Source organism: Phoca vitulina, unplaced genomic scaffold (assembly GCF_004348235.1).
Source record: "Phoca vitulina isolate PV1807 unplaced genomic scaffold, GSC_HSeal_1.0 scaffold68, whole genome shotgun sequence".
NCBI classification, from domain to species: Eukaryota; Metazoa; Chordata; class Mammalia; order Carnivora; family Phocidae; genus Phoca; species Phoca vitulina.
The window spans coordinates 5,463,240-5,482,133 of NW_022589771.1; the positions used below are offsets into that span (position 1 = coordinate 5,463,240).

Consider the following 18,894-nt stretch of genomic DNA (forward strand, 5'->3'; position numbering starts at 1 on the left):
TATGTTCCACAAATAAGTGAAACCATATGATAATTGACTTTCTCTGCCTGACTTATTTCACTTAGCATAATCTCCTCCAGTCCCATCCATGTTGATGTAAAAGTTGGGTATTCATCCTTTCTGATGGCTGAGTAATATTCCATTGTATATATGGACCACATCTTCTTTATCCATTCATCTGTTGAAGGGCATCTCGGCTCTTTCCACAGTTTGGCTATTGCGGACATTGCTGCTATGAACATTGGGGTGCATATGGCCTTTCTTTTCACTACATCTGTGTCTTTGGGGTAAATACCCAGGAGTCCAATTGCAGGGTCATAGGGTAGCTCTATTTTTAAATTTTTGAGGAACCTCCACACTGTTTTCCAAAGTGGCTGTACCAACTTGCATTCCCACCAACAGTGTAAGAGGGTTCCCCTTTCTCCACAACCTCTCCAACATTTGTTGTTTCTTTCCCTGTCCATTTTTGCCATTCTAACTGGTATAAGGTGGTATCTCAATGTGGTTTTGATTTGGATTTCCCTGATGGCTAATGATGATGAACATTTTTTCATGTGTCTGTTAGCCATTTGTATGTCTTCTTCAGAGAAGTGTCTTTTCATATCTTCTGCCCACTTTTTGACTTGATTATTTGTTTTTTGGGTGTTGAGTTTGAGAAGTTCTTTATAGATCTTGGATACCAGCCCTTTATCTGTAGTGTCATTTGCAAATATCTTCTCCCATTCTGTGGGTTGCTTCTTTGTTTTGTTGACTGTTTCCTTTGCTGTGCAGAAGCTTTTTATCTTGAGAAGTCCCAAAAGTTCATTTTTGCTTTTGTTTCACTAGCTTTTGGAGATGTATCTTGAAAGAAGTTGCTGTGGCCGATGTCGAAGAGGTTACTGCCTATGTTCTCCTCTAGGATTTTGATGGATTCCTGTCTCACATTGTGGTCTTTCATCCATTTTGAGTTTATCTTTGTGTATGGTGTTAGAGAATGGCTGAGTTTCATTATTCTGTATATAGTTGTCCAATTTTCCCAGCACCATTTATTGAAGAGACTGTCTTTTTTCCATTGCATGTTTTTTCCTGCTTTGTCAAAGATTATTTGACTATAGGGTTGAGGGTCCATATCTGGGTTCTCTATTCTGTTCCATTGGTCTATATGTCTGTTTTTGTGCCAGTACCATGCTGTCTTGGTGATCACAGCTTTGTAATAGAGCTTGAAATCGGGCAATGTGATGCCCCCAGCTTTGTTTTTCTTTTTCAACATTTCCTTGGCGATTCGGGGTCTTTTCTGATTCAATTTCTTTCATGAGTGTTTTGTAGTTCCTAGAGTATAGATCCTTTACTTCTTTGGTTAGGTTTACTCCGAGGTATCTTATGGTTTTTGGTGCTATTGTAAATGGAATCGTTTCTCTAATTTCTCTTTCTACAGTTGCCTTGTTAGTGTATAAGAAAGCAACTGATTTCTGTGCATTGATTTTGTATCCTGCCACATTACTGAATTGCTGTATGAGTTCTAGTAATTTGGGGGTGGAGTCTTTTGGGTTTTCCTCATAAAGTATCATGTCATTAAAGCAGGTCTTTTAAAATGACAATTTGATGGAAAGATAATTTTCAGATAAAAATATCATTAAGATAAAATGCCCCCAAAACACGATTTTGTTAAAGTGCATTGCTTCTTCCTCTTGCTTCCAGAGCGGACTGTCTGTACTGTGCTTGCAGCATTTTCGTGCTGTTATTATTTATTTGTCTTTCTCACACATTGGACAATACAGTCCTTGAGAGCAGAAACAGTATCTATTCATCCAGTAGCCTTAGCACAGTGCCTGGGGCTTCCAACAAACACTGTAGGACTCACTGATTTCCTGGCTGACTTACTCAGTGAGGGATGCCCAGACGGCTGAGATGCGAATCCTTACAGGTGGGATGCCCTCCAGCAGGCAGACAACATCCACACTGGCTCCTAATTACTTTTATATACATTTCGTCTCCTTCCACCCCGCTGTCACCATCAGCCCCCCAGTCACAACCTGGCAGGTGAGAAGCAGAAAACAGGGGCCTCGAAGAGACCTGAACTTAAAAGGCCACAGATCAGGACTCAGGTCCCAGATCAGGACTGACTTTGGCCACCTTCCAGGAGCTGCCGGGCGCGGCCCCATTGGGTACGTCATTGTGTCTGGAGGCTTCAGATGTGCTTATGTTGTGAACAAATGTGACCCTGGGTGGGGTGTGGGAATGGAGTGGGCCACTCTGGATTGTGCTGTGGCTGGCCGGGAAAGTGGCCCGAGCCCTGAGCCTGCAGCTTGAGTCGGGACCTGACTGCTCCTGATCCCACTGGGGAAACAGAGGCCCTGAGCAGGTGCATCAAACGCAAAGGCTTCTTTTCAGCTGCACGGGGGCGTCGACTGCTTGATAATGTAGACGGTATTAATCACCTGGGGTATGGACATTTCATGCCCACAGCTGCGAAGTTGGATCCTGAATGCTCGCTACCCTGGTTGAGCGGCTCAGGAAGAGTTAAAGCCAGCTCACAATGGGCAACAGTGAGTCCTTCTGAAAATGTGGATGTGAAAATATTTCTCTTCTAGCATTTTGAATTCAGAACAATCAGGGCATTATGGATTTTACTCTGCTTTGCTGACCTTTCTCTAATTTTCTAAGCCTTGAAACGTTGAGAGGATTATAAAAATATTCCCAATGTGCTTTTAAAAAAATTCGACACTAATAAATAGAAAACCAAAAAATAATATTTCCCCCTTCCAGCTAGTTTTAGCTTTCTATTATAGGGGAGAACTTATTTCAAAGAGGGATCTTTAATACGTACATAAATTTTTTAAAAAACTAAAGAATTTTCTTTCAAATGTAAAATTAAACCTAAGTTCAACAATCTTCTTGTTTCATATTTTATTTACTTAGCAATATGTACTAAGCACTTATTGATAAGATGAGGCGGGAACCATGTACCCATTATTTCTCTGGTAGAAGGCAGTCAGTGTTTCATGGCCAAAGGAGGGTATGGGGCTGTTCCCCCCAGTGACCACCAATTCTCTCCAGGTTTATCTTTGTCTTTCTGATGCATTTATGGATGAGCCATTGGTTTTGCTCTTCACTGATCCTAGAACTAGAAAGACCTTTGAGGATAATGGACTGAGGTGGATTTCATACCTTCCCCTTCCCCCCTACCCCGCCAGGAGCCCACTGTTCAATGATTCAGACACAACTGGGACTGTCTGGTTACAGACGGGATGGGACACTTGCAGCTCAGCCCCCTCCCCACCAGCCCCACCGCCCGGCTCCACCCTTGGGCCGTGGACAGTGGGAAACACTGACCTCGTCCAATCCATTCACTTATACACAGGGAGGTTGTGGCCCAGAGAGGCTCGGTGACTTGGCCAAGGCCCCACAGCCCCCTGTGTCAGAACTGTCCTGGGTTATGGGGTCTTGTGACTCCTGGGCCAGTGTTGCCACATTTTCTGAGCTTTGTCTCTCTGGAGTGGCCAGGGGGTGGGTGGGGAGGTGAGGGGCTGCTTTGGGAAGCGGCTGACACCTCTGGGCACCTGGACAGTGGCCTGGTGAGCTGCAGCAGTGGGGACTGGCTGAGTCAGGGGGCCTGGGAAGCAGGGACCTCTCTGAGCCTGAAGGCTAGGCCAGGATCCAACGAAAAGCCCATTCTGGGTCGATTTGGGTCCTGGTCAGTGTGGAGAGCTGCTGGGTGCGGCTGGCAGGGGCACAGGGACCTCTAACCTAGACATTACACAGAGAGGTCAGTGAATCCAGACCCCCCTCCCCAAGAGGAATCGGGGTAGGGCCTTTTCCTCAGGTGATATCCTGTGTGGCCCATCTGGGAGCTCCAGAAGAACTTTCCAGATTCTCATGTAAGACTCCCAGCAGCTCTACCACACAAGACAGTGCTCCTATCTCCTTTGCATCTAAAATGGCAGTCTATGGTTGGAGCTTAGAATTTTCTGGAACTAGCCAGCCTGATTCGCCCAATTCAAAACTGCTCTGAGAAAGCCAGGTGTTGTTTTAAAAGTTCCATTATCCCTTCCAAAATGATAAGGTGCCATTTGGTAAATTACTACTCTCTAGTACTTAGCAACATCCTAGCACCTGGGGAAATTGATTTCATCTCTTAACACTTTATGAAGGGTGTGTGTGTGTGTGTGCATGCGCGTGTGCACGCCTGTGAAAGAGACAGAGAGACAGAGACAGAGAGGGAAGGAGAGAAATGGAGGGAGGGGAGAGAGAGAGAGTTTGGGGAAATAATACATAAACACAAAGGTTTATCTGTACCTCTAAAATGTAGATCATTTCTCTCTCAATGGCCTCAATTAACAGCCGGTTCTATTTCTATTTTGGGCAATTATTAGCTGTAATTTCCTAAAAATGCCACTTTAAAAACCACTATCATAAAAGGCTGTATTAGTCAGGAGTCTTTCTGAGCTGCAACCACCCCAACCAGCCTGAGCAAAACAGGGCACTTACTGGTTCACACAGGTGGGGAATCCAGGTGCACACGCAGGCCCCTGGCACGGCTGGGATAAGGCCAACCCTCAGAGATGCTCTCCAGGCCCGGCTGGCTCATCACAACGGACACAGACAGCTTTCCCACGGGCTCCAGGGGCCGAGGCCACGAAGGGCTCTGATTGGTCCAGCCCAAGTGACAGGAGCATGTCCAAACCAATCACTGTGGCTGGGAGAGAAGGGGCTCTGATTGGTCAGGGCTGGATCACATGGTTGGCAAGATGGCAGCCCTTCCTGGGCCAAGGGCAGCGGGTTCCCACCCAGGACACAGGCGTTAGTTAACTAAAAAAAGGCAGGAGAGGTGCTGGGTACACAAACCCCACCAGAGTTAGACCTTGTTTTCCCCTAGTCTGTCTCTTAAATTACCTTTAGCCCTGATAGGCCCACAGATAACACACATTCTACCACCCGATCCTTTCTGGAGCAAGGCTGGACGTCGGTGTACGTATGTACAACTACACACCGTGTTTCATTTTCAAACCTTGGTTCTGCTGTATTTGTTGCCAGGGCTTTCATTGTACTTAGCTTTCTGGGTTCATTTCTTCACATACAGCCCATTTATTCTGGCAATGCACTTCAACCTCGATTTCAAGAATTCAGAGATTTGGCAACATCTCTAAGTTGGGAGCTTTTAGCACAGGATTGTCTTTGCAATTTGTGCTTTTCCTCCTGCTGTCCTTGGCTACTTGAATTCCCAGCACACAGACCTTCAACCTGCCGGGATTGCCTTCTGCAGGGGAGGCTACCTGGATCTTCTTGCTCTCTCTGGCAGTGTTCTTAAAAATGTCAGTATATTTTCCTGATGGTCCTCTCTCTAGCATTTGCTTGCACAACTTCACCCTAGGCCACCTGCTTGCTGCAGAAGCCTCGTGATCAGCTCAGTTCCCCTCACAGCTTCTTGGCTCCTCATGCCTTCTCTTAACTGCCATGTAGATATTTTAATCTGATGGATTATTATAAGAAATGACCTCCAATGGCAGGTTTGGAGTTGGCTTTATAAAGAAGTGAAGAAATGCTCTAGGTCCTCAAAGCTAGGGACCCAATCCTTAGTCATTTGGCAGTATCACGCAGTGACTTCTTCCCTGCACACGGTGGGTATATAATTAATGCTGGTGAATTTAACTCCAGTATACACCTAACACACTTCAGCCTCTTTCTAGAAGGCATTCAGCGGCTCCATGTCACAGAAAGTGTGTTCTTCTTCAGGCTTCTACAAATCATTGGCGCGTGATCAAATGCTGGTTAAAGATTTGTTATGTTTTGGATGCGTGTGGGCGTGTGTGTGTGTTCATGAGTGCATTCATGCATTCACAGAACTTAGGTTGTGAAGATTGAGTTGGGGACCGGGTGTCCCACAGTTCCAGACTCCTCCCAGGGTCGACCTTGCATGATGACTTACATCATAGCAGATGTTCAGTAAATGTTTTCGAATCAACTGAAGAACTATTTCGATGTTTACAAAAGTGTCTTCTTCATGTTCTCCTCAGCGCTGCACATTGCCCTAACAGATCATTTTGCATCACCCCCCACCCATCAGGCTACTCCTATGTACTCTGGGCCCCAAGAGCCACCCAGTTGCAGTTGGGGGGGGTGTATGGAACTGCTTTCACATTTCTTTCTGGAACCTCAAAGTGGTACCTGCTTTAAGGTTCAACATCTGAATGTACAAAACCCAATACTGAGGTTTATTGGTGCTTTCCCAGTGGGATGCTATGCTCCGGCAAAGATGAGAAAGATCACCAGGCAGCTGGGAAGGCACACCAAGGTCTCCCAAAGAATTCACAGGGAGACAGGAGAAATGCCATATGATGTTCTTCATCTGTAAAATAAGGAGCTCAGCATGATGATCTCCATGTTCCTTGTAGCTGAAAAGTCTGACTTAGAAGCCCAGTATACGCGTGCAGGGTTGGAGAGGAATAATTTCTAAAAGTGATCTCTTTCATGATGCCATTCACTCAAAATCCAATTAAACTTCTTAGAAACATGGATCTCCTCCAGCAAAATACCCTTGGTTTCCTTTTAATAAACAGGCCATTTTTAAGTGGTTAAAATGTTCTGGGAAACATTTTCACATGATTGCACTGGATGCTTCAAGCTAAAAATACACCCACTGTTTTTTTTCCCCTACTTGCAATTTTGACATCACTTACATCGACACATTCAAGGAGCTGACATTTGATGGTTAGATCTTCTATTTGGATTAAACACTTTGGAAGTTTTTTTTTTTAATTATAAGACAATCATTCAAGTGAAAAAAAATCTTGATTTATTAAAATGTTCAAATGCCACTAAGAGATGAATCACCATACACGATGATTCTCCTTATTTGAGAGGCGGCTGCCTGAAGGACAGAGCCAGTTACTGCCATGAGCTGACCGTGTAACCAGGACCACATGCCCCCTTTCCTTCAGCTTTGAAGACTCAGTCCTAAAGAATAGGAACAGGAGTTTCCAACTTCACCAAATGCTGCCCAATTGCCCTCCAAAGTAGTTGTACCATTTTATGCCCCCAACTGAAGGTATGAGAAGTCTTGCCCCTCCACATGCTTGGGGACACTTGTTATCGATAGATTTCGAGTATTTGTCAGTCTGAGGAGTATGAGACAGGAGGTCATGCTTTTCATTTCCAGCTCCATGCTTACTGACAACTGTGAGCACATTTTCACGTGTTTTTTAGACGCTTGAGTTTCTTCCGTGAATTTCCTATTTATCTATTCTGCACATTTTAAATGATAGATTTTTTTGTGCTGTTAATTTGTAGGATTTCTTTATATAGTCTAGATATTAAGTCTTTGGGGTTGAGTTGCACATATATATCTTCCCAGTCCAATTTTCTCGTCAAACATATACTAGCACCTCACAACAAATTGTATAACACTCTTTTTCTGTTCTTTGAAACAATTCGTATAAGATGAAAGCCATCTAGTTCATAAAGATTTGATAAAATTTACCTGAAGATCAGTCTGGGATGCCTAGGGAGGTGGGAGAATTTTGGCTACTGATTCTATTTATAGAAGGCTTAAGGGTTTATTCGGGCTTTTGTTATCTTCTTGATTCAATTTTGGTGATTTTCACTTTTCTAAAGATCATCCATTTCATTGCTGTTTCCAGATTCATTGGATAAAGTTATTCATAGTATCTCTTAAGTGTGTTTTTAATTTTCCCTGTAATTAGGTCCCACTGTTCATTCCTATTAGTCATAATTCTTTTTGCCTCCCTCTCTCCCTCCCGCCCCCCGCCACCCCCTCTCTTCTGTATCTTTCAGGCTAGAGGTTTGTCTATTTCCTGAGCTTTTACAGAGAACTCACTTTTAGGTTTGTTGATTTTTGTCATTGCTTCTGGGGGTGGCATTTAGCTGTCACAGAATCATGTGTTCTCGCTAGCCAGCCATTCAGGAGGGCCGGTGCCTCATGATTTCTATTGTGATTTCCTAACTCCAGAGTCATTTAGCAGAGTGTTTATATTTTCTCAACATACTTTTGAAGTGTTTGTGTTGTTGACTTGTAATTTAATTGCACTGAGGTCTAAGAATGTGCTCTGGATGATGGCAATTTTTAAAATGTGTTGAAACTTTATGGAAAAAAAAAAACCCTTCCCTTGTGGTTAAGTAACCTAGTGCCATGTGCACTTGAAAGAACGCACATTTTCTACCTTTCAGACACTAGATGCTGGCCACTGCTGTGAGCAACCGGGCCTTGGCCCAGCTGGGACCTATTGGGAAGGGCGTAGAACATTCCAGACTTCTTTGTCCAAGGAAGGAAGGTCGGGGCTCCCGCCTCCCGACTGGTGAAGTTCCTCCATGAGACATCACCTCCTGTGCTTCTGGGCAACTCAGGGCTGAGCGGCGAGTAGGGTCCTGCTGGCAACCTCCTTCTGAGGCATCAGAGAAGGCGGGGGTGGGGGGGCGGCAGGACGTGAGGGATGTGGGGCTGGGCATGTGTGAGGTGAGAGCCCTCGGCCGGAAGAGAGCCAGACCTGCATGCACCTGTTTGCTGAGGCCGCAGCTGGCATTGGGCGGATCTGAGCTGCAGACTAGGCATCTGGGGCAAATTGTTTTCCAATTTATTAATGTCTGTTTGGCATTTATGACTTCCTTCCGTCTTCTTTGGGCTTATTTGCTCATTCTTTTCCGACTTCTTACATTCGGAAATCTAGTTCATTATTATCTTAGCCTCTCCTCTTTTCTAATGGAAGCTTTTAGGATTTTGAACATCTCTCCGAGAAACACTGTATCTGCATCCCTCGAGATTTTTAAAAATTATTTATTTATTTATTTAATGGGCCCAGCACGCTTCGGCTTCGCGACTTTATTTATTTTAGAGAGGGTGCATGAACAAGCACGAGCCGGGGGTGGGAGGTAGAGGGGCAGAGGGAGAGGGAGAGAGAATCCCAAGCAGACTCCCCGCTGAGCACGGAGCCCAACGTGGGGCTCGATCCCACGACCCCAAGATCAGGACCTGAGCGGAAACCAAGAGTTGGAGGCTCAACCCCCTGTGCCCCCCAGGCACCCTTGCCTCCCTGAGGATTTAAGATGTAGTAGGTTTAACATGGCTATTTCAATAAGTATTTTCTAATTTCAACATTGTTTCTTTTTTTGGCCCACGAGTTAGTTGGAAGTGTACATATTAATTCACACACATCTCCTTCCCCCACATTATCCTTGTGGTTAGTTACTCACCTACGAATGGACAAAGAATGTGATGTGAATGAGACCAAACTGGATGGTTTTTAAGGCTCGCTTCGTGCCCCAGATGTAGGTAAACTTTTGTAAATGTTCTGCGTGTGCTTGAGACATACCTGTGTTCTCTCGAATGTAGGGAATGCTGTTCACGCCCATCCAGGGCCTGACGTTTTGGGATGTTTTGTCCAACTTCCAACTACTGGTATCTGCCTCTCAGTGTCTGAAGGCTTTTCTAGAACTCCAGACGGCAGGGCAGAGAGGCCTGGGATCGACAGCCCCAGGGGAAGCCATCAAGAGCAAGGATGGGAACTTAGGATGGGGCCCTCGGCCCTGCACACTCTGAGGGTTCCATTGTCCTGGGGGTGGAGCCCTTGCGTGGGCACTCACACTCTGCATTTATTGCTCACACTTTTGCTTTAAATGTTATGTTGTCTGATATTAATATGTATTCTTTGACTAATATCCTCCTGTTATTTCTCTTTCTCTCTCTCTTTACTTTTTTTTTTAAAGATTTTATTTATTTATTTGAGAGAGAGATTGAGAGTGAACAGGGGGAGGGGCAGAGGGAGGGTTTGGAAAAGCAGACTCCTTGCTGAGCAAGGAGCCCAATGCGGGGCTCAATCCCAGGACCCCGAGATCATGACCCCAGCCGAAGCCAGACACTGAACCGACTGAGTCACCCAGGCGCCCCCCTTTACATTTTAATATAAAAACTTCTAAGCATAACAGCAGAGAGAATAGTATGACAAACCATCGTGTATCCTCCACCTGGCTTTAAGATCCACCAACAAACCTGTTTCTGTCTTCAGAGGGAGGTGCTGGGTGTTGAGCAGAAGGGTAGTCGTCTGCGTGGAGGGGAGGGGTGGTGGGTGGGCGGAGGGGTGTAGGAGCCAGTGTCTGAAGTGGGGGCAGTGAGGCCCCATCAGCGCAGGGGTGTGTCCCCGTAGGGACTGCGCGCTGTAGCTGATGTCCTGCCAACCCAGTCCCACTTTCTGTTCCTGCGTTTTCAGGATTAATTTAAGGCTTGGAAAGAGACATTCTCAGCACACTCCCAGTTTGTGAGCAGACCATTAAGAAAGATGTTTTGAGGGTCACCTGGGTGGCTCAGTTGGTTAAGCGTCTGCCTTTGACTCAGGTTATGATCCTGGGGTCCTGGGATCAAGTCCCGCATCGGGGTCCCTGCTCAGCAGGGAGCCTGCTTCTCCCTCTGCCTGCCGCTCCCCCTGCTTGTGCTTGCTCTGTCAAATAAATAATAAATAAAATCTTAAAAAAAAAGATGTTTTGATAGTTCTGTATAAATAAGAACACTCAGAGAAAGCGATGGTGGAATGTCCCGGACTCGGAACCAGCAGGACTGGGATCTGGCCGCCTCACTCGCTGTGTGCCCTGGACAAACCACGGAGCCCTCTGGGCCTCAGTCACCTCATCTGCAAAGTGGGGATATTATAGGACAACTAACTTAACCTGGGTTTAGCACGAAAGTCCCACGTCCAGGGACTCCTGTTGCTGCTGCCCCCAGACCTGGGAAAATCAAGACAACTGGTCACCAGAAACAATACCTCCACCTCCAGATTGTCCTAAGGACTAAGGTACACAAAGTCTGTAAACAGCTGAGCAAGGTGCCAGGCACGCGATACACACTTGTTTTCATAATCATGGAAACAGTTACAGACATCTACTTGGGACAAAGTGTGAAATATTAAAATTTGACATACAAAACAGCTTAGGGGTTATAAACAAGCCAGCTTAAGTGGTTTGGATCAGAAGGGCCATATCTCTCTTTTCCTTAACTCTGCAGCCCAGTGTTGGCCGAAGGGATGGCTGGGCGCTGGCTGCCAGGAGGGCATACCCGTCCTCTGCCAGCAGGGCCAACACCTCGGACCCTGTTACCCGCCGGCAGCCGCTCATCCGGGAAGGGGCGGCGATCAATGCCCCAGAGACGATACTCCAGGAGGGCCACCTGCCCGGCCATCGCAGGCGGAGGCGGCAGATTATAGAGGATGCAGGGGCCTGACTGGGGTCCCCTTGTGCTCTCTGGGTGAAGAGGTGCTGCAGGAGCCTTGGCAATGACAAGGTCAAAAGGAGCCACCAGGGCATTTTCCATGATGAAATGTCACCGCGGAGGCCTTGACAGCCAGGCAGCCACGGGGGAGCAGGGCAGCCCGTCGTTACGGAGATGGCTCTGGAAGGTCAAGCAAACTTGCAGCCAGGGGCTTTGGCCTCCCAGACCAAAGCGGGGAAGTCAGATACAGACCAGCAAGAAGGTCTAGCCTGGGACTTTACTCATTTAAAATCTATTGTCATCTATCTATCTATCGATCGATCTATCATGTAAATCTATCTATTCATCATCCATCCATCTTTCATCCATTCACTCTAAAGGACATCCTAAATGTGGTTGCTTCATGTGAATTGAGCTCACCATGTTAAATAACAAGACATCTTTTTTATTTAAAAAGCCTGAAAGGTTTGCAGTGTGTTTCAGGGGAGACCTGACGTCTGCAGGGCTGGGGAACTAGCCAGTTCTTCCCACCAGAGGCTGCAGGCCCAGCACGGGCTCTGCTGGACGGCTGCATTGCAGGTCATGTGAGGGCCTTCAGGTCCCCAGTCCCCTGTCTTGGTTCTGAGCTGGGCCGTGCGAAGGGAACTTTTCAGTGGGGTGTCAGGATTATCTAAGTGTCTTCCTGTGTACAAGAGCACACCCTTCCTTGGGGAATTCTAAAACTATGGCAGGTGCTGACTTTCCCAGTGAGGGGTGCCCGGGGTTGGCAGACGCCCACAGCCTGTCCCTGCCCCTTCCCTTGGCAGACATCACTAATCGATCGGGGCACCAGGTCCTGCTGAGTCCAGACGTGGCCCGATAGGGATGAAGACAACGACCGCCATCCTGACTGATTCACCTTGGCCTGCAAGATGAACCCAAGGTTAGATCCTTTGTCCCGACGGGGAGCTCTGGCTGGTGCACCTCATCTGCTCTTGCTTGTGAGGATGATCCACAAACCAGCACAGAACTCCAGGCTCCGCTTTCAGAAACTGCTAAAATCTTTACGTACGAAACACTGCGTCAGCCTGGCATTCAGCTCTTCCCACCAATTCCCTGCTTTGCCTCCGTGGCCCTGGCCTTGCCGCCTCTGGGCCACGGTGGTCCACGCACCCGCCCCCACCTGGACGCAGGTGGGAGCCCCAGGGCCCGCGACACCCAAGATGGGTCTTGTGCAGGAAGGAGGACCCAGCCCATACCCCGCGTCCTGGAGGTCGCAGGCTGAGCTGGGGATATTTTCCGACAAACACAGTGCTGTAGAGCTTTCTCTACTGAGTTCCACAATTTAGTACGGGGAAGAATTGTAGTAATGCAACGTATCTACGCGTGAAACAAGAATGGGCTTTTATGGCCCGGCCTGGGAACCTAACCCCTGTGTCTATGGGAGAATGCATTCTCAGTTCTCCACAATAAGCTGGAAAAAGTGCTGGCACGCCCTGCGCGGGGACTGCCAGCACCCCGGAAGCGGCGCGTCCCCCCATCCCCTGGGACTGGGGCTGGGGCCGAGGCGGAGGGGGGACACCGCCTCCATGCGCCCCGCACCCGGCACTCCGTGGGGGGCCGCGCTGGTGAGGGGCCCAGCGCAGAAGTCCTTTCTGCCGTGCTCCACCAGCATTTCGTAAAGAGCTTCTAGAACCAAAATCTGCAAGTTGGGATTTCTAGGATTCAAAAAGCAAAACCTGTGGCAGCTGATGTCCTGATACCAAGGGCGCGTGTTGGTTCTGGGTGGATGTGGCTTAAAGAGTGGCCTTGGGAGGCAGGGAGGCCTTAATGGAGTCTCGGGCTCTGCTCTGCCCCCCGCAGGACTGCTACTGCCCGGATGGAATTTTCTTAGACGCTCAGCGGCCAAGGCTGGTTCTCACGGGTTCTAGACGTTCGATGATGTTTCCATGGCCCTGTCTGCAAGCTGCTCCACGCTCAAGGAAAGCCTGTAAAGCCCACCCACTCGGATGAGCCCAGAGACCTGACTGCGACTGACACCTGTCCACGTTTGATGGTGACCGTGGGGAGAGACGCAGTGCCCAGAGGAGCTCATATGCAGGCCCACGCCACCCATCCTGCCTTCCAGGCCCTCTGACCCCGGGCAAGCACTTGCTCTGCTGGCTTCTGTCTCTCCCCTTGGCTCTAGGGCTGCACCAACAGCCTTTTCCATGGCCATTGCGACTGTCCCCGCATGCGAGCAGGCTTGAGGTTTTGCCAGCATCCTTGTGACTTACATCAAATTGTATATGTATTTTTTCAATCCCAACCATGTGAGATACTCTTCTGTGCTTCTCCAGTGTCCCTGTTCTGAAATGAGCCAGCAGAAAGAGGTGGCTGTATGAATCTGCTGGCTCTCAACTGGGAACATCTTAGGATCCCTCTTCCGGTGTTGGGGACAAAAGGCTCTGCCCCCAGCTTCCTGCCTTTTTGTTATTGTTGTCGTTGTTTTGGTGCCCGTTCTTCACAAGCCCTTTTAACCTTTGGCATATCAAGAAAATATTCCAGGACTTTTTTGGAAGAACAAATAAGGCAGTTGACTTGGGGTCATGCTTTACTTCTCATTTCTTAACCTGTGGTTCATCAGGAAAGCTCCACCCTCATCCTCATGTCCTCAAGGGCCTCAGTCTGCCACAATCTTGCCCCATAGCGACCTCAGACTGCACCACCCTGGGGGACAGGCACAGAGGGTGGAGGCAGCTGGACAGACTCAGATCAGCGGGCCAACTTAGAAAAGAGGATCAGCCACTTCCAGCTGGGGTGCAGAGCTCCCAGGAGTGTGGCAGGATGGTAGCCAAGGGTTGTCCAAAGAGATGGGGGGCATCTGGCCCTCAGCCTGGGCCACCTCCAGTGGCCCAGCAGCGGCTCCGAGGCATGGCCCTGGACCTCTTTCCCGGCTCCCCAGCGGTGCTGATTCACATTCTGGGGTGAAAGGAGGTGTTGATATTTTTAAAGAGCCCCTCTTCCAGAAGGTTCTGCTGGGAAACCCGGTTTTGGAACATTTTACTCAAATTGTGGGTTGTAAATGGGGGAATTGGCAATCTTTAACATAGATGGTCCAATTCAAGGCAAATGGTGAAAGTGATTTTTATCTGTAGACCTGGTGTTGCCAAGAAAATTGAGTGTTGTTTGTAGAAGAGACAGATGCCTCCTGATTTCCAGTGACAACATAGTTTGGCTTATTGCCTGGGTGTTATTACTAAAGGTAGATTGCAACATTCATCTCCTGACCAGTTCCTAGGAGTACAGTCCCAGCACCCTAAGACAAACCACCCCAAACAGCCACAAGCTGTAGGTGAGAAGTAATGCATCATCTCTTCTGTGGAAATGGCTTTGCATGTATAGAGGTCAAACATCAGAGACTGACTCAGAGAAAGCACTAGCAGTGACTGACTTCAAAATAACCATGATAAATCCGTGAAAAAGAGAGTAAAAGATAGGTAAAATCTATGCAAAAAGGGGGCATTTCACAGGGGAATTGAAATCTACAAAAATCATCAAATGGACATTCTAGATGCACAAATAAATATTTTAAATGAGGGTATTTCAGATGGCTGTAACAGCAGACTGGATACAGCAGAACGCAAGAAAATAAATTTGAGGACAGATCAACAGAAAATATCCAAAGTGAATCACAGAGAGGAAAAAATTATAAACACAGAATAAAGCGTAAGACACACAGGAAGGACATGATCGAGAGCAACACAGGTGTAACTGGAGTCCTGGAAAAAGAGGGGGGGAGAGAGAGAGAGGGGAGGGGGGAGAGAAGCAATACTTGAAGAAATAATAACCAAATATTTTCCAAATCTTATGAAAGGTAGTGACCCGTGGGTTCAAGAAACTAATGGATAAATAATTAAAAAAAATCCAACTTAGGCACATCGTAGTAAAACTATCTATAAATCAATCTATAAACTATTATCAGTCATAGATGATTTTAGGAAATTTGCTAATATGTGGAAATTAAACTACATGCTCCTAAACAAACAATACTTCAAAGAAGCAATCACAAGGGAAATCAGAATACACTTTGCTATGAATGAAAATGAAAAACGCAACATACCAAAATTTGCCGGTGCAGAGAAAGCAGTGCCCAGAGGGAAGTTTACAACTGCATGTGCCAATATTAAAAAAGAAGATCTCCGGATCAATAAGCTGATCTTCTACCTTGAGAACCTAGAAAAAGTAGAGCAAACTAAGCCCAAAGCCAGCAGAAAGAAGGAAATAATAAAGATGGGAGATTATGATTGGAAATAATAAATAATTGGTTTTAGCAAAGTTGCAAGATACAAAGTCTCCATACAGAAAAACCAATTTTTATTTCTACATTGTAGCAAGAAACAACTGGACAGTGAGGTTAAAACATATCATTTACAATAATATAAAAATACGAAAAAGAAGAAATCTAACTGAAAATTTATTCGACAGACAAGAACTATGCACTGAAAACTTTATAGCACCGCTGAGAGAAACCAAAGATGACAAGTGGATGGAGAGATAGTCCATAGACATGGGTGAGGACACTCAGTGTTGTAAAATGTCCCTTCTCCTCAAAGGGACCTGTAGATCAAGGCAATCTCTGTCAAAACTCTAGTATATTTGCTTTCTTCCTTCTCTTCTTCTCCTTTTGGATGACAATTGACAAGCTGATTCTGAAATTTATATGGAAATACAAAGGATCTAGATCACTGTCGTATTTCGGGACTTATTTGGAAACTGCAGTAATGGCTGTGGTGTGGTATTGGTGTAAGGACAGACAGACAGAACAATGGAACAGAGTAGACAGTCCAGAAATGCACCTTCCTCCCATGTATGGCTACTTGATTATATCAAAGGGCTGGTGCAATTTGATGGAGAGACGATGGTGTTTTTAGGATATTGGCATTGGAACAATTGAGCGAGCATATGGAAACGTGCACCTCGACCTCTGCCTTTCACATAGAAATTAACTTAAGATGGATCATACACTTAGATGTGAAAACCAGAACAATGGTGCTTCTAGAAGAGAACATAGGAAACTATTTTCATATTCTCGTGGTAGGCAGAGATTTGTCAGAGAAGACATGCATACAAAGACAACTCCAACCCATAACCATAAAGGAAAATGGTGATAAATTGGATTTTATTAAAATGAGGAACTCCTATCATGAAAAAACATGAAGAAACTGAATGGCAAGCTCAGGCTGGGAGAACACATTTGCAGGGTTATCTATGTGAGGCAGAATGCACATCCAGAATAGACCAAGAAATCCTACAGATCAGTCGTTAAAGCAAAACAATGCAATTTTAAAAGGAGAGGAAAATTGAACAAATGCATCATTAGTCAGGACAGAAAAGCAAATTAAAACCTTGGTGCTGCAATCACCACCCACCTAACAGGGTGACCACATTAAAAAAGAAACTGAAAATGCCAAGTGGGGGAAAGGGTATGAAGCAGCAGGGGCGTTACCTTCTGGTGGGAGTACGAACTGGTAGAAATTTGGAATGCTGATTGGTAGTATTTACTAAAGTTAAACATTCTTATCCCGTAACCTGGAGATTTCACTGCTAGGGATATCCTCAAGAGAAATGGATGTCCATGTCCACCAGGAGACACGAGCAAGGAAGCGGACAGTGGCTTTAATGAGGATGGCTGAAAACCGGCCACAACTCACGTGTCCATCAGTAGCAGAAAGGAAAATCAAACTGCAGAGGGAGGAACTGTGGGTACACACCACAGCATGGACGAGTTTCAGGAACATAATGTTGAGTGGAAGAATCCAGACACGAAGAAGGACATACTGTATGCCAATTACATGAAAATCAAGAATAAACAAAACTAATCTATGGTGACTGAAGCCAGAGGAGTGCTTATCTTTAGAGGCGGGGATGGGTTGGGATCGGGCACAAAGAACATTTCCCATGGTGGAAATGTTCTAGATGGAAATGTTCTATATCATGATCTGGGTGGTGAATATACAAGTGTATAGATATGTAAAATTCGCCAAGCCTTATGTTACAATTTTTGTGCTTTACTTTAAAGAAGAAAAAAGAATCCTTCTTACAGGGAAAAAAAATATTGCAATCTCTGGAGCCAGACTTGACTGTTTTGGATCTGAGATTGGATATTTTCTTGCTGTGCGACCTCAGGCAAGTTACATAACCTCTCTGTGCCTGACTTCCCCATTGTGGATAATAACAGTGTCTGGCTCATGGAGTTGTGATGAGGATTAAATGAATTAATGGCTACAACATTCAGAGCACAATTCTGGAACCCACCATGGCCTTCAAAGCTATCAGTTTCTGTTATCAGGTGATGGCTAATCTCCCCTAACCCTGTGAGGTCTCAGATGCTCCAACAGCTCACTTTGCCCCCACTTTGCAGCAACATTCGCTGGCCAGGGCTGTTGTGATATGAGGTTATTGAAGTTATTCTAGCCCTCCCACTAGGAAATACTCCATTTATCCTGAACTATTACCCTAGAGGCCCTGATGCTTTTTAGTCTTGGCTGTAATTGTTTTTAATGTGTGTTACAAAAAAAATAAATTCCACAGTGTTCACAAATGTGAAATCTATCATCTGACCAAAAGTGGGAAATAAGTAGATTTCACACTTGGCCAATCTGTGGACAGACAGGTAGTGGGTGCTATTTTATGCCAGTAACCTTGGAGGGAGCAGACTGACCTTCAGTAACCTCACACGCTTCCTGTTTGCTCCAAAAACGGTGACACCGGCCATATTATTACACATATGATTGCATTATGCCTATTTTAAAACCACTTGTCTTGTATGTGCATAGAGCAGAAACTGAAATCATTGTTTGTGGTTTGGGGGTTTTCACATGTTTGCAGTGATGAAAATTGAAGTTCTGTCCTGCATAAGGCGGGGCTACTTCCCTTTATTAATTGCAGAATAAATACATCTCACTGCAGAAAGGTCTGTTTCCCAGCAGAAGGGCTCCTTGGGAAGTGTTTACATCTAAGCTTGTGGGTAAGTCACTGACAAAGTGCTCTTTCGTAAAAAAAAATTTTTTTCAATATAAATGTATAGGGTAAATGTAATCAACTAGTTGTAGGTCAAAGAACATATGTCATGTGTGTTAGTATAGGCACAAACAATAATTTATAATTTGAGCTGTGATGTAAAGTGTCTCTGATTTAAATCAGTCAGTCAGCAAATATTGGGGAGCCAACTAGGATGCAGGTATCTGCTGGGTGTTGGGGCTCAGGGAGAATGAGGCAGAGCCTCCCTGTGTCCTCTGGGCCCACAGGCCAGTGAGGGAAACACAACTGCTCTGTAAATTGGGAGGGGTTGCCTCTCTATGAAAAGTAAGATGCCTTAATTTTTCCCCCAGTTTTGTTGAGAAAGAATTGACATATAACATTGTACTAGTCCCAAGGTGTACAATATAATGACTTGATCATGTTTATATCACAAAATAATCACCACAATAAGCTTAGTTAACACCTATCACCTCACGTAGTTATAATTTTTTTCTTGTGATGAGAACTTTTAAGATTTCTTCTCTTAGCAATTTTCAGATACGCAATACAGTAATGTGCACCATGCTGTATGTTCTGTTCTCCAGGACGTGTTTATCTTAGAACTACAAGTTTTAACCTTTGGACCACCATATTGATGCCTTCACAATGGATATTGAAATTTCGTCACTCTGAGCTATGAGGCCCTTTGTACATTTATCCATCCA

The 18,894-nt window shown here is 45.8% G+C and overlaps 1 long non-coding RNA gene across 1 annotated transcript in view; it reads right to left on the reverse strand.

The window, feature by feature from the left end:
* Nucleotides 1-4,543, reverse strand: part of LOC116624595 — a 13,720-nt gene extending 9,177 nt beyond the window's left edge. The window contains exon 1 of the long non-coding RNA XR_004297921.1: nucleotides 4,468-4,543. This is a non-coding gene — a long non-coding RNA (uncharacterized LOC116624595). The remainder of the gene's footprint in view (nucleotides 1-4,467) is intronic.
* Between the last annotated feature and the right edge of the window lie 14,351 nt (nucleotides 4,544-18,894).